The 13,002-nt window shown below is 46.4% G+C and overlaps 1 long non-coding RNA gene across 3 annotated transcripts in view; it reads right to left on the bottom strand.

Moving 5' to 3' along the window:
- Positions 1-13,002, bottom strand: part of LOC106016328 (uncharacterized) — a 108,299-nt gene that overhangs the window by 5,144 nt on the left and 90,153 nt on the right. For all 3 annotated transcript variants that reach the window (XR_011812376.1, XR_011812377.1, XR_011812378.1), the window contains 3 exons: positions 11,310-11,423; positions 10,602-10,917; positions 140-3,401 (listed from right to left, as the gene is read on the bottom strand). This is a non-coding gene — a long non-coding RNA (uncharacterized lncRNA). The remainder of the gene's footprint in view (positions 1-139; positions 3,402-10,601; positions 10,918-11,309; positions 11,424-13,002) is intronic.

Raw genomic sequence — 13,002 nt, 5'->3', positions numbered from 1 at the left:
AGCACAGCATGCTGCATTTGTCCTGAGTCTGGAGCAAAGCATTGCCACCACTTGGCCAGCTGCACAGAAATGGAGACAAGGAGAAGAGAAGAGAGGAGGGGAGAGAAACATCTGTTTCTCACTTAGCTGCCATACATACCCAGGCAGAACATGGAGGAGCAATCCCAGGCCTTGCAGATGCACAGGAGAGGAGAGCTCCTGTCCCATCTCTCCTCCTACATGCTCTTCATGTAGTCCGGGTGGCTCCGGGGCCATGTGTCAGTGAGAAGCTCTTGCTGTGACACCCTGTGAGTGCAATGAGTAAGGATGCTGGTGCCTTCGGCAGAGATCAGCTCCAGTTTAATTTATGAGCCGTGCTTTGTGTGTATCAAGCTATGGCCAGATATAATGTAATCCCATCACCGTGTGTGTGCTGAGCACAGCTGTCAATCAAAGGTGATTTGCATCAGTACATTTTCATATAAATATGTATGCTCTCTCGCTAACATTATTATTATTTATTATTTGTGTTACAGTCGTGCCTCGAGGCTTCGGCAGGGACCAGGGCCCGGTTGTGCTGGGTGTTGCACACACAGCGAGAGGCAGACCCTGCTCTGCACAGCTTCCAGACCAAACACATTGCAACAGGCACGGTCTGGTGTGCCTAGGAGAAAAAAAAAAAAAATCATTTTTGAAGTAAGAAATGCTGGATCTAGCAAGCCAGTAGCACAGCTAGGAGCAGACCTGGGCTCCTGGTGACTTTTGTCTTAACACTCTTCCCATTATATTTCTCCAGAATAACAACAACAAAAAAAAAATGCAACTTTGCATCTTTGACTTCTTTTTAGGGAGCAAATGGATGAGACATTTTACAAGGTGGAAATTCCCTCCTCTTTCACCAGGAATGGAGCTCCTTGCTCTAGCTTATGTGAATTTACCCTAGGCCTTGCACCATGTAAAGTGAGATTTCTTCTCCTCCCAAAGTCCTGCCCACAAGGATCACCTGAATGCAGGAGGCTCTTCTCCAGTTCCTGTAAAAGGGCAGTGCCAAGGGCATCTCTGGCAGGGGTCTGGGAGGTGGGGTGGCATATGCACAGGAGGAGATGTGAGATATGAGGTTATGAGGAGATAGGAGATATGAGGAGATATGAGATACAAGGAGATATGAGGTATGAGGATGCACAAAAGGAGACAAAGGGGAGCAGCAGACACAGCAGGGGACATGTGGAAGGGGGCAGTGTTGGAGACAGGGCTGGGGACAGGTCCTGGAGGGAGGTGCTCCGTGCTGGGAGTACCTCAGGGGAACTGTGACTGTGGGGGACCAACACTGGAGCAGGGACACCCCAAGGGACCCTGACACACAGAGGACCCAGGCTGGAGCAGGGAATGAGTGAGGAAGAAGGAGAAGGGGAAGAAAAGAGCAAGAAACCAGGAATGGCAGCAAGAAACCATCACGTACTGACCCAGCCTCCTGTAAAAACAGGGTGGGGGAGAGCTGGTGGGAGAGAAGTATTGGACTGAAGCTGAGTCTGGGGAAGAGGGAGGAAAGGGACTTCCCTCAGTGTTTAATTATTTAAGTCTTCTTTGTTTTCCAACACACAAATCAGTAAATAAAGGTTTATGTTAATTGGAAATAAATCAAATTCAGTGAAATTCCCTGAACTGAGACTGTTTTGCCCACAGCAGACACATATGAAAAAATTGAAGGTTTCTTAGCTCAGAGGGCTATGAGGAAAAGCTTTAGAATCATCAAAAAAAGTGCTTAAAACCAGAAGCAGAGCTCAAAAAGCCCACAGTACTTTTCTTGTTATAAATCTGTACATAGCCACTGATTTTGCAAGAGCAAACACCAGCAGATGATGATGGAGGTCCTACACTACTGTTGACCCTGGAGCTCAGGCTTACATCTAACATGTTGGTGTGACTGGTGGAACATAGAGTATATTAAAACAGACAGCTTTCCTTTTTATCAGTCTTCATGAACCAGCTTAAAATAATATTTCACATTCTCTTTTTCTCATCCCTTTTGCAGAACTGCTTTGCTAACCGATCAGGATTGCCAGTGACCACGTTTGCCAAGAGAAAAAATACTGTCAGACTCAAAAGCAGTAGGTCCCACCCATTGCACACTGGTCCTTCTGTGCATACATAGACTAATCTGCACGTGTCAGCTGCACATGTAACAATGCCATACCACAGTCACAATAACTCTACAGAAATGCAGTAGACTGCCACCCAAAGCACGGGGCAGCTGGCTGTCCTGGTTTATTCAGCTGAGTCTTCTGATGAAATTCAGGGCACCTCTTCAATCAGTCAAGCATCTTTCAGACAACATAATCCCTCTTTGTTTTGACTTTGTTTTGACTCTTCGTTTTCTTCTGGGTGTGCTGAGAGTAGCTACGCTTGTCCATCCTAATTGTCTTGCAGACTCTAGCCTGAGCCTAAAGATGACCTGCTGGCCATACAAAACTACATCAAAGTCCCATATATTCCTGTACCAGCACCTGGGAAGAGACAGATCTCAAGGTCCAACAGTGAACCAGCCAGTGAAATCTAATAGCAGCAATGGCAGTCAGATTTATGTAACATTTATGAAATCAATAGTTCTGGACTCTCCAAAATGACTTGAAGAACAAGACATCATACAATGTAATTAAGCACAGGCAGCAGTGGGCTTTCTCTGCCTGTGAACACCGCTGCAAATCTGTATTCACTTTAACGTGAACAGCAGTTGCCTTGAACTTGCTGCTGATGATACAAAAATACCATTGTCACTAATCAAGGCTGCTTATAATGTAACAGGCACCCAACCTTATTTTAATGGGGCTGCTGTCTGAGCTTCAGCATCCTGCAGGAACCAGGTAGGAGATGAATGGAGTTTGTGAGATGAATCTAAGTTTCATCTATATGTGCAGACCTTGTTCAACTGATTTCTCATGTTTTTGCCGAAGCAATGTCAAAAGATGCACTGAAGTGTATTGAAGGATCATGGCCTCTTCCTCACCCTAAAGCAGTGGCTCTGCCTGAGGTGTTGGGTGGGTTTGTAGCAGAGGTGAGTGAGTGCTGTGCATCTCCTCCAGTCTTCATACAATAGACTTTTCCTTCCTGTGCCCCACACTGTCAGCACTCCTATCCCATCCACTACACATCCTTGTATTTACATACAAGGCTCACATGCAACACAGGGCAAGAAAACAGTCTGTGATTAAGCCCTAAATGAATCATAAACATAGGTAGTTGAGAAGAGGATGGAGGAGAAAGGGCGAACATGTATATTAATTTTTCCAGTCTTCCTTAACTGTTTTGTTTTCCCGTCGGATAAAAGGCACTCGGAGGTAGAGGGGTGGATGTCACAAAGCTGTCATCAGGCTGTTTTCCACGCTTATTTTCTGAAATTTGAAATGACACTGAAAGTTGAAAATCTGAAAAAGGAAAAAAAAAAAAAAGAATTCTTCACAGAGCTATCTGTACACCTCTGTCATAATCTTAAAAGGAGAGATATATTTTTAACAGCCTCAGGGGAAAAAACATGTTAGGAAAGTTCAGAAAAGCCTGAGTGCTGTTACAATCCCAAAATGCTTCTAATCACTGAAGGCATTGCCTTTTTAACCTTCTTAGCTGACTCTAACACTCTCCCCAGCTCTGAGTAACATCTTGCTCCACCAGCACAGCAGCCTGTCTCTACAAGCAGACCCAGGGATGTAACCTCACAGGCAACCAGTGCACTTTTGAAGCTGTAAGTCATCAGTCCTATGCAGAGCCAGCCTCTAAAGGCTCTGTTCAAGCTCGGTTATCTGATGCAATGGTTTTCAACTTATTCAACACTGCTAATGGCTTATGGACTGTGTCAAAGGGAGACACAGAAGGTAAAGAAAAGTCACTCTAATATCTCTAAACCTAAGTGTTTGACAAAGGGATCTGTGCAATTTTTCAAGGTCCACAAATAGGATTGAAAAACCATGGCGAGGTACTTTAGTCTGCACTGAAGTATCTGTATTAGTCTGCCCTTCTGAGATGCTGAGTGCTAGCTGCTGACTGCTTCAGTGTGACCAAAGGGTCTTTGCCCTTCTGCACCTCCCCAAAGGCCTAAGTGTCAGAGCTGGTAGGAACAATTTACCAAGTTAGTAAGGAGTGATGGAAAATATAACATGGAAGATTAGCACTTAATTCTTACTTTTTTTTTTTTTTTTTTTTTCCTTTAGCTTTGGCCTTTACACTGTTTTATTTATTATGCATCCTCTCTTTTCTTTGGAGCCCCCTTGTCTATTCACTGAGTCTGTTTTCACTATTGAACCTATCGTGTCCTACTTGTTGAAAACCTACTGAACCTATTTACTAGTGAGAAAGCATGGTTTTAACTGTTATCATAAAAACTGGTTAATCTAAATCCTCGAAAATTATGAGTACAAATGCCAACAAATCAAACTAATTTTGCATTGTTGAGTTCCTAACAACCTCCCCACAAAATAACTCCCACAAAACTCAAAAGCTCTTACCTTTATTTTTTTTTCTTCAATATTTGCTGGCAACCTTTCTTTTCCACTACTCATTCAACCATTCTTAGGCTTTTTTTCCCTTTTATTTATTTATTTATTTATTTATTTATTTTTTTCCCTGGGTTGGGGAGTGGTGCTTAAAAAACCTGGTCTTTTCATAGAGGTGACTGTAGTGATAAAATAAACATATTTATGTTTCACTTTCAACAATCATCCTATCATACTGTACTACTCCACCAGCAGGTTAGTGGCATGCTCAGCTTTCTGCAAGTATAGTGGGATCTTCCACTTTTATATAGTGTGTGATTGAGCTTATAGGGGCAGGGAACATCTGCTCCCCACATTTGTGTGGTGCTGGATATACTGAAGAACTCTTCTTGGTTGGCCACTCACTACAGGTGGCTACAGTCTTCATCATTAATAATAGAAAACAACAACTCAGCTGGAACATCAGGGTTTCCTTCATTTATTGGATTATTTTTCCCTGAAAATATTAAAGAAAATTATCATAGAATCACAGAATGGTTTGGGTTGGAAGTGACCTCAAAGCCCATCCAGTTCCACCCTCCCTGCCACGGGCAGGGACACCTCCCACCAGCCCAGGCTGCCCAAAGCCCCATCCAGCCTGACCTTGAACACCTCCAGGAATGGGGCACCCACAGCTTCTCTGGGCAACCTGGTCCAGTGCCTCACCACCCTATGAGTGAAGAATTCCTTCCTTATATCTAATCTAAATCTCCCCTCTTTTAGTTTAAAGTCATTAGCCTTTGTCCTATCACTACACTCTCTGACAAAGAGTCCATCCCCAGCTTTCTGTAGTCCCTCTTTAGCTGCTGGAAGGCTGCTGTAAGGTCTCTCTAGAACCTTCTCTTCTCCAGGCTGAACAACCCCAACTCCCTCAGCCTGTCTTCATCAGAGAGGTGCTCCAGCCCTCTAATCATCCTCATTGCTCTCCTCTGGACTCATTCCTTAAAATTATGTTTTATGAAAATTAATTTATTTTTAAAACAGGTGCATATTATGCAATCTCCAAAGTGCATAAATTGAGTAGGAGGAGAATTTTAAAAAGAGACATTTAGCCTAAGTTATTCTGTCTTCCAGTTCCCCCTTGTAGCATTCATGGGCTTCTCTGATAGTTTAACTGTATGTGAATTTATATATCTGTTGTTAGGTGGGCAAATTCAAGAATGCTGCCCTAAATTAGTGGGGATTAGGAGTCTGCAAAATAGAGAAATTAGAGTCCCAAATACCCTTTTATACGGAACTGCAATCAAAACTTAAATGCACTCATCTTCCCCCTCCCGCCCCCCTTTGAGAGCTCAGCACAGCTAGAAATACTTGGCTTTAAAGATCATTTCCAGCAAGGCTGTAAGAGAGCTCAGGTCCCAAAAGATGAAGGATTCTTTTTTTTTCTCAGATCTTCCAAGCAAAATTCTAGGTTAATAGCGCTGTCTTCACTCTTTCTTCATCATATACCTGTTTAAAAGGTACAAACATCTTCCAATATGCCAGCCTGACAGAGCTCAGATGGGGGAAGATCAATACATTATGGCCTTGGTAAGTGATTGCCTTTATGGCTTCAGCTGCTTTAGGATTTGCTCTGTCTCATGTACATCAGACACAGAAGCAATAACAGTGTTGCCTTAACTGGCTGCTTTTGTGTTTAAAGCAATGATTTCCTGGGCTCGTGCACTTGCACGCCGCCTCACTGAGACCCCTGGCTAGATTTCATCACACGATCCCAGCTCTCCCAGTTCACAGGGCCGTGAAATAGCCCGAGAGGCAGCAGGACACATGTTCGGCTCATGAACTTGTACTCATTCATGCCGACAGGATGACAACCACGTCGTGGGCTCCGCAGGGCCAGCCAGAGCTGGTCACGTAGCCTGGCTGCCCTCCAGGGGCATGGCCCGGCCCAGGGGCTCTGCACTGAGCTTAGGTTATCTGCTTACCCCTTTACTGATGCTTGCAGCCTGTTGAAGCCAAAGAGCACACGATGCTGGCCTGAATACCCTTTAAAAGGTGAACGGTGACTGGGGGCACCAGTGCCCCCTAGTAAAAAGCAAATACAAAAGGAGACTTTCTCTGTCAGTAAACAAAACAAAGCGAGATGATTTTTAAACCTTTTGGCATGTCTGGGTGTCTTTACCACCACTGATGAAGAATAAACAATGCAATTATTAATTATTGATGATCACTAATAAGAATGATGATTACCATCATCATGATGCGGTCTCGCCATTCCTGCCACCTCTCTAATCAGTGTGATCTTGCTGCTATTATACATAATTGCGATCTTCCAAGTCAGGGCAGGCGAAGAAGCAACCTTTCAGTGTAAATACTAAATACTTAGCATAACAAGAGTGAGAGCTCCCCGGCTCGGAGCAGAGCTAAGCGAAGTCGCGGGCTTCCATTCTTTTTAATTTACCATCTGTTCTGTATGACACAGCCTGCGTCTCTTTAGGGTTTAGTACCCATTTATTATCTGAAAGCCACCTCTGCCTGCTATTAAAATCACGTTGGAGTGATTTAGAGAGGGAATCCGTCCATTTGCCCAAGTGGAAAGACGTGCCATCAGCATAAACCTAAGCACTGCAGCCCTTCCCGGGCTCCAGCCCTTTCCCTGCTCCGTTCCTTTTGCTCATTCACTTCTTCGTATACCTTGCAGTGTGTGTGCATGCCCCTTACTCGTGTCCCAACACATGCCTTGTTCCCACAGCCTATTACTCAGCATTACCCACTCTACTCCTTTCCAGCTCTTTCGGTCTTCACCATTATTTAATAAAACACAGCACAGATAAAGATAATTGCCGTCACTTCCTCAGGCCCCTGGGACATCTCGGAAATCTCCCGCAGGTGCCCAGACAAGCATCTCACCCTAATAGCGAATGACTGCTGAACTAAGACAGAGCTTTCCAACAGTCTCCACAAATTGAACCCAACAATGCCACCTCCACCTCCATCGCTGCCGTCCGTGGCTTTAGCCACTTCCAATTAACTGAGCGGCCCAGAGCTTTCCTTGGGGACCTGGGACAAACAGGATCCGGGTGGAAAACAAGCCGAGGAAAGCAACACAATTAAATGCAAGGCAGCTTGGCTCCAGCGCCTGGGGCGGGTCTGCCGGGGAGGACGGGGACCCCAGGGGAACCCACAGCCTGGAGCTCGGTCCCTACGGAGCCATCAGGGGGGATGCAGGTGGCAGAGCACAGCAGAAAGAGGTAGCAGTGCCCATCTCTGCCCACCTGCGTGACTACCAAGGGGAGAGCTTTCTGAGCACTAAATATTTAGGATCTCAGTTGGTTTGCTGAGACAACAGCCATTTTGTTCTCAAGCTTGCTACAGGAGAGGGACGTGCTACGTTTTCCCACTCAGGGTGGAAGATGAATATATTCATTGCCCCAACTTAAAACAGTTTAATGAAAACTCCAGCATCACTGATGTGTCCTTGCTAGCTGTTATTTTTCCTTTACCTGCTAGACTACAGTGGGGGAAGGGAGGAGGAGAGGAGAAAGAAGACAAGGGAAAAATGAGTATGTTCTCACCAGAAATTCTGAATTGATTCAAAATGAATTCCTCCCCTCTATTTTGAATCAATGCTTCAAAATCAAAAACTCAATTTTTGTTTTAGCCTCAAATGCTTTTCCCCCCTCCACCAAAGAGGTTACAGCATATGTTGATTTTTTTTTTTATTTTTAAAAAGGAACAATACCCTGAAAATGAAATGACAGGTTAGACTTTTTAGTATTTCATTTAGAAATGGTGATTTGACATGGGAGTTACAATTCAGTACTTTCCTCAGGGGGTGAGCATGTGATTCCTAGAGGGCTGATGGAAAGCGGGGATGCTTGAAGTACCAGGGCTTCTCAAGAAGTAGGTCACTTGTCTCTGCCACCCTGTCTGCTTGGACAGACTGAAGCTGGACAGCTATTTGCCTGCATGGGTGGCAAAAGGGTAGGAGGCATCCCAGGCACAGTTTGATTCATTCTGGCTAGCCTCAGCTAAGAGCTGTGCCTGTAAACTGCAGAAGATGAGAGAAACAGTGCCATGAGATGGTTAAGGGCTCCATCGGATTTCAGTATAAGCCTGGAGCTGCTGGAAGATGAGTGCAGTGCGAACAGCGTATCACCCTGCCATGTCCTACCCATCTTGTGAACAGAGCAGCCCTCCCGCTCACCACAGCTAATCCTGCAAGGTCTGCGTGAGCAATCGCAGCACAAAACTGCCCTGTGGAAAGATCAAAGCACATTTGTGGCTGCTGGAGAGAGAGACACCTGAAAGAGCAGAGCCGATCCCGTGCCAGTTCTGCCACGTGTGTCCAGACAGAGCTCACCCGGGTGGGAGAGCCAAAAGTTGCTGCAGGCCAGCGGTGCATTAGCAGAGATGTGTGTGCATAGAGGAAGCTGTACAGAGCTAAGTTTAGCTCTAGTCAACACCATCAGTCTTTCACTTTCATGAGCACTAAAATTGACTGAAACTCACTCAAAATATGTATTTTAAAAAATGGGAAAGGAAAAGAAAATGTCCGGTTCCTGTAAGATGATCAATAACAGCCAGAGCTAGAGATGACTTTTTCAGCCACAGAGAAACAACTGTTATTGTTGAATTGCTCGGGAACTTTGCCAGTGGACAAAGATAAACTAATAATGTCAAGGAGAGGAGGGGTGAGATTGCTGAAACCTTAGCTACGGTAAGAAGGTTGATGGAAACACTTTCAAGGGGCATGTGGCAGGCCTCACAGAAAGCAATCAACTCAAAGCAGGCACCAGGGAAAGCTGGGGGTGGGAGAGCACGCACCTATGGCACCGCCGCACTGCTGCTGCTGCAGCTGCTGCTGCCCAAGCAGGAGGGGCTTGGGACACCACATCCCCCTGCTGCAGGTGCTAAGCCACAGGACAGAAGGGCAGGCTCCTTCATGCAATATTTTGTTGTCCCCAGCCCGGCTGCTTCTGTCCCCAAGCAGGTGTGGAGCCCAGGAAGGTGGGAGGGGAGAGGCAGGGCAGGGTGGGAGCACGGGACACCCACGGAGCAGCCCTGCAGCCCCCCCAGCTAATTGCCCTCCGTTGCCAGCCCCGCTTCAGACACGTAGTGCTTAATGCTGCAGAGTGGACGCTGCCAAGGCTTCACTTCTGCAGCTGCGTCCCCTGTTCCCGTGGCTCTGCAGTAATCAATTGTGAGCCTATGCATCACCCAGAGCATGCAGCCCTGGTGGATATACCCACCGCGTGGCATCGCACCGAGGGGACTTTTCTCTGGCTGCCAGAGAGCCTGCCCTTAAAGGGGGTCCACGGGTTCTTCCAGGGTGGTTTACAGTGGCTTCTAGGTTGCTGGCTGTAATAGTTTTGACTGTGAAGGGCCCCGGGGAAAACTCGGGCAGTCGCAGGGTCATAGTTCCCTGAGTTTTCGCCATTTCATCCTGGACAAACAGTAAATCTCATTCCCTAAAATAAAGCACTTTGTATTTTGCAAAGGACTGCAACGAGGGCTTTTTCTCACAAGACCCTGTTATTCCTACAACATCAGCCCCATGACACCAAGGCATGAATTTGGGCCACGGTGTCCACTGACAATAAATGGAAAGGCCCTGGAGAGACTCCAATTCGTGTTTGTGAGAGATAGGCTGTTCTGTCTAATCCTGACCTTTTCAAAGTTTCCAAATACTCACTTCCATTGCTAAAGAAAAATCACTGCACATTTTCTTTATTCTTCTATTTTTTTAAAAAAAAGAAAAAAAGAAAAAAAAGAAAAAAAAAAAAACACTTTTGCTCAAAATTTCCCAGAATTCAAGGGATGACAGCCCCAAAACTGAAGCAGCCACTTCCCTGTGTGATGCCACAGGGAGGGAGAGCTGAGCCATGGGATGTCAGTGTGGAGGGCACAGAGCCTGCTAGAGCAAGAGTCAAAAGCAAAGCCCAGGGGTCCTGATTTCCAGGGCTGCTTTCTGACTAAAAAATGATGTTTCCTAGCAGCTCATGCCTCCATCACCAGCAGTGGGGTAATTATTCCTGCTTCACCTTCATATCCTTTTAACTCACTGTATCACAGGGTGCTCAACAAACATGGCTGGTAATTTTACCCTTCTATTGTGGAAGGGGAAACTGAGGCATGGAGAAAAGTGAAGCGACTTACCTGAGCTTATTCAGCAGACAGGTGTGACACCTGCAACCAAACCGTGAGCTTTCGACAGCTGAAGATCCTTCAGGTCTCAGGGTCAGCAAACAGTTGAGCGTCTTCTGTCTGCTGCTAGTTTTAGGAATGTGTGTGTGGTCTCCTGCAGTGTTGAGGGCCCTGCAGCCCACATTGATTTATGTCTTGTATTTAGGTGTCACGCATTCGAAATGGAAGAACTCGGATTCCACAAGGATAGGCAGAGCCTTAGGTTGTGGCACCTCTGGTAGGCACTAGGGCACGTTGGCTTGGCAAGCTTCCCATCAAAACCTTGGACCTGTCAAGCAAAAACATTTTAGTTAAGAAGTTCATCCCATGTCCTACTCTGTCCTCGGCCTCTCTGAGGACAGGGATGCGTCCAGTATGCTGGTCCCTACTTCAGGAAGGACACCTCAGCCCCGGTGCACCCACTCAGTACCCACAGAGCAAAGAAACGCCACCAGAAGCACCTGGTGCCGTGCAGGTGGGAGCCCACATTTCCAGGAGAGCCCAAGCCCCATGCTCCCCTCCCTCCCCATGTTTGTGTTGCTCTTTAAATGGCTTTGTTTTGCTTAAGCATCCCTTTTAAAGCAATGTTTAGCTTCCAGTTGGAATGAGCTCCAGGAAGCATGGCCAGGGCCCTGCCTGGAACAACGGTCTGTAATTTACGGTGAGTTATGTTTCAATTACCTCGGTGTTATAGCGTCTTGGTGAGGGCAGGCATTATGTCATGTCAGGGATACGGGCGAGGGAGAAAATACAGACGCTCCCATTACAGCCAGTGATGGAGCAGTTTTAATAATACTGCGGGAAAAAAATAAAGAGAAGGGGAGCGCAAATGACTTTCCAGCCATACCATTACTGCACATTAGTAACACAGCGCAGGCAGCGAGAGAGAGGGAGAGCGAAGTGGGGAAAGGAGAGGCACAGCTGAGCGATGGGGAAGAGGGCAGGGGAGATGGAGGGGGTAGAGAGAAGGAAAAATAGTGAGAGGGAGGGAGGGAGGGAAGGATGGAGAGAGGGGCAGGGAGGGAATGAAGGGCACCAGAGGAGAAGGAAAGAGAAGGCAAAGGGGCTGTGTGAGAGATGCAAAAGGAGAGGTGGGGAGAGAGGGGGAACTATACGTGGACGTGGGTTGCCCCAGCCCCACATCTCCACGTCCCCACCACCCACGTCCCCTGCACCTCCCCAGGCTCAGTTCACTGGCTGGCTGCAGGGAACAGCAAGGCAGGCGAAGAGCCACGGGAAAAACGGGAAAAGGGGAGCGGACTGATCATTATTAGGCTTTTGTGAATGATATTGCCTTGTTGCTGGAACAAAGCACTCAACTTTCCAATAATAACAATCTACCTTTTTTTTTTTTTTTTATTTAATCAAATTTCCTTTGTCATTGTGGCTTTCTTTAATTTCGTTTCGGCAGGGTAAGCTTCTCACTTCCAGCTTGCTGCCTCAGTCGCCTGCTTTCCCTTACTCTCAGTCACTTCTGCCCATGTGCTCCTGCTTGCTCTCTCCTTCTTTATTTTCTTGACGTAAATGGCAGTCATTGCTCAGGGAATGTGCTGGGTGAGCCTGCTTTGTAATTCAAACCTTTTATTCAGGTTACCATTATGTACTAAAGAGGAAAATATGTATTGGCTAAACAGCATCCTTACGGATTGTCCCCAGGCTGGGAGGGAAGGCTTGGGCACCTCACGTGGACCTGCTGCTCATCGCCTGCCAGGGAATGTGGCTCATCCTCACTGCCACCTGCCTTCCCACTGTGAAGAGAAAGCCCACAGCTCGGAGATGTTTGTGCGTTTCGGTACCACAGCTTAGCCTTATTCTACCATTGCAATTCCATAAAGCCACGGCAGATGTTAGGCAGGGGTTTCCCACCATCACAAATAGCTTCACATTGCTATTCCTGTAAAAATAAAAGCTGTCTCCCTGTCACTTAAATGTTGGGCTTCCAGAATGAATGCTGTGTTAGAAGTTAGTGGGGATAATATTGCCATGTTTCAGGCTGTGCGCCTGCAAGCCTTTCAGCACCATATATCTGTACAGCACCAGTGGATGCAGTTCTGTAAGCGCAACCTGAACCAGGCACTGGCAAATATTGTCATTTCTCATCTGCACGCTATGAGGAGTACACGCCTGCCTTATTCCCATTTTTGGTAAACAGGACACCACCTGATTTGGCTTAAATATAAAAGAACATGCACAGGCAATCCCCGTTACAGCGCAAAGCCTGCAGAAACATTTCCCCCATCAACACACTCTTGTTATCAGTTAATCTGCACTAAATTCACTATGTGACCTTTGGCATTTTTGCCACACAGGTATAGAGACCCCAAAGTTTGCATTAGCCTACTATTGAATAACGCTGCAGGCTTCCCAGCCCTGC

This window comes from Anas platyrhynchos, chromosome 1, assembly GCF_047663525.1.
Source record: "Anas platyrhynchos isolate ZD024472 breed Pekin duck chromosome 1, IASCAAS_PekinDuck_T2T, whole genome shotgun sequence".
Lineage (NCBI taxonomy): Eukaryota > Metazoa > Chordata > Aves > Anseriformes > Anatidae > Anas > Anas platyrhynchos.
The sequence above is the reverse complement of the archived record's forward strand: the minus strand, read 5'-3'. Positions and strand labels throughout refer to the sequence as shown.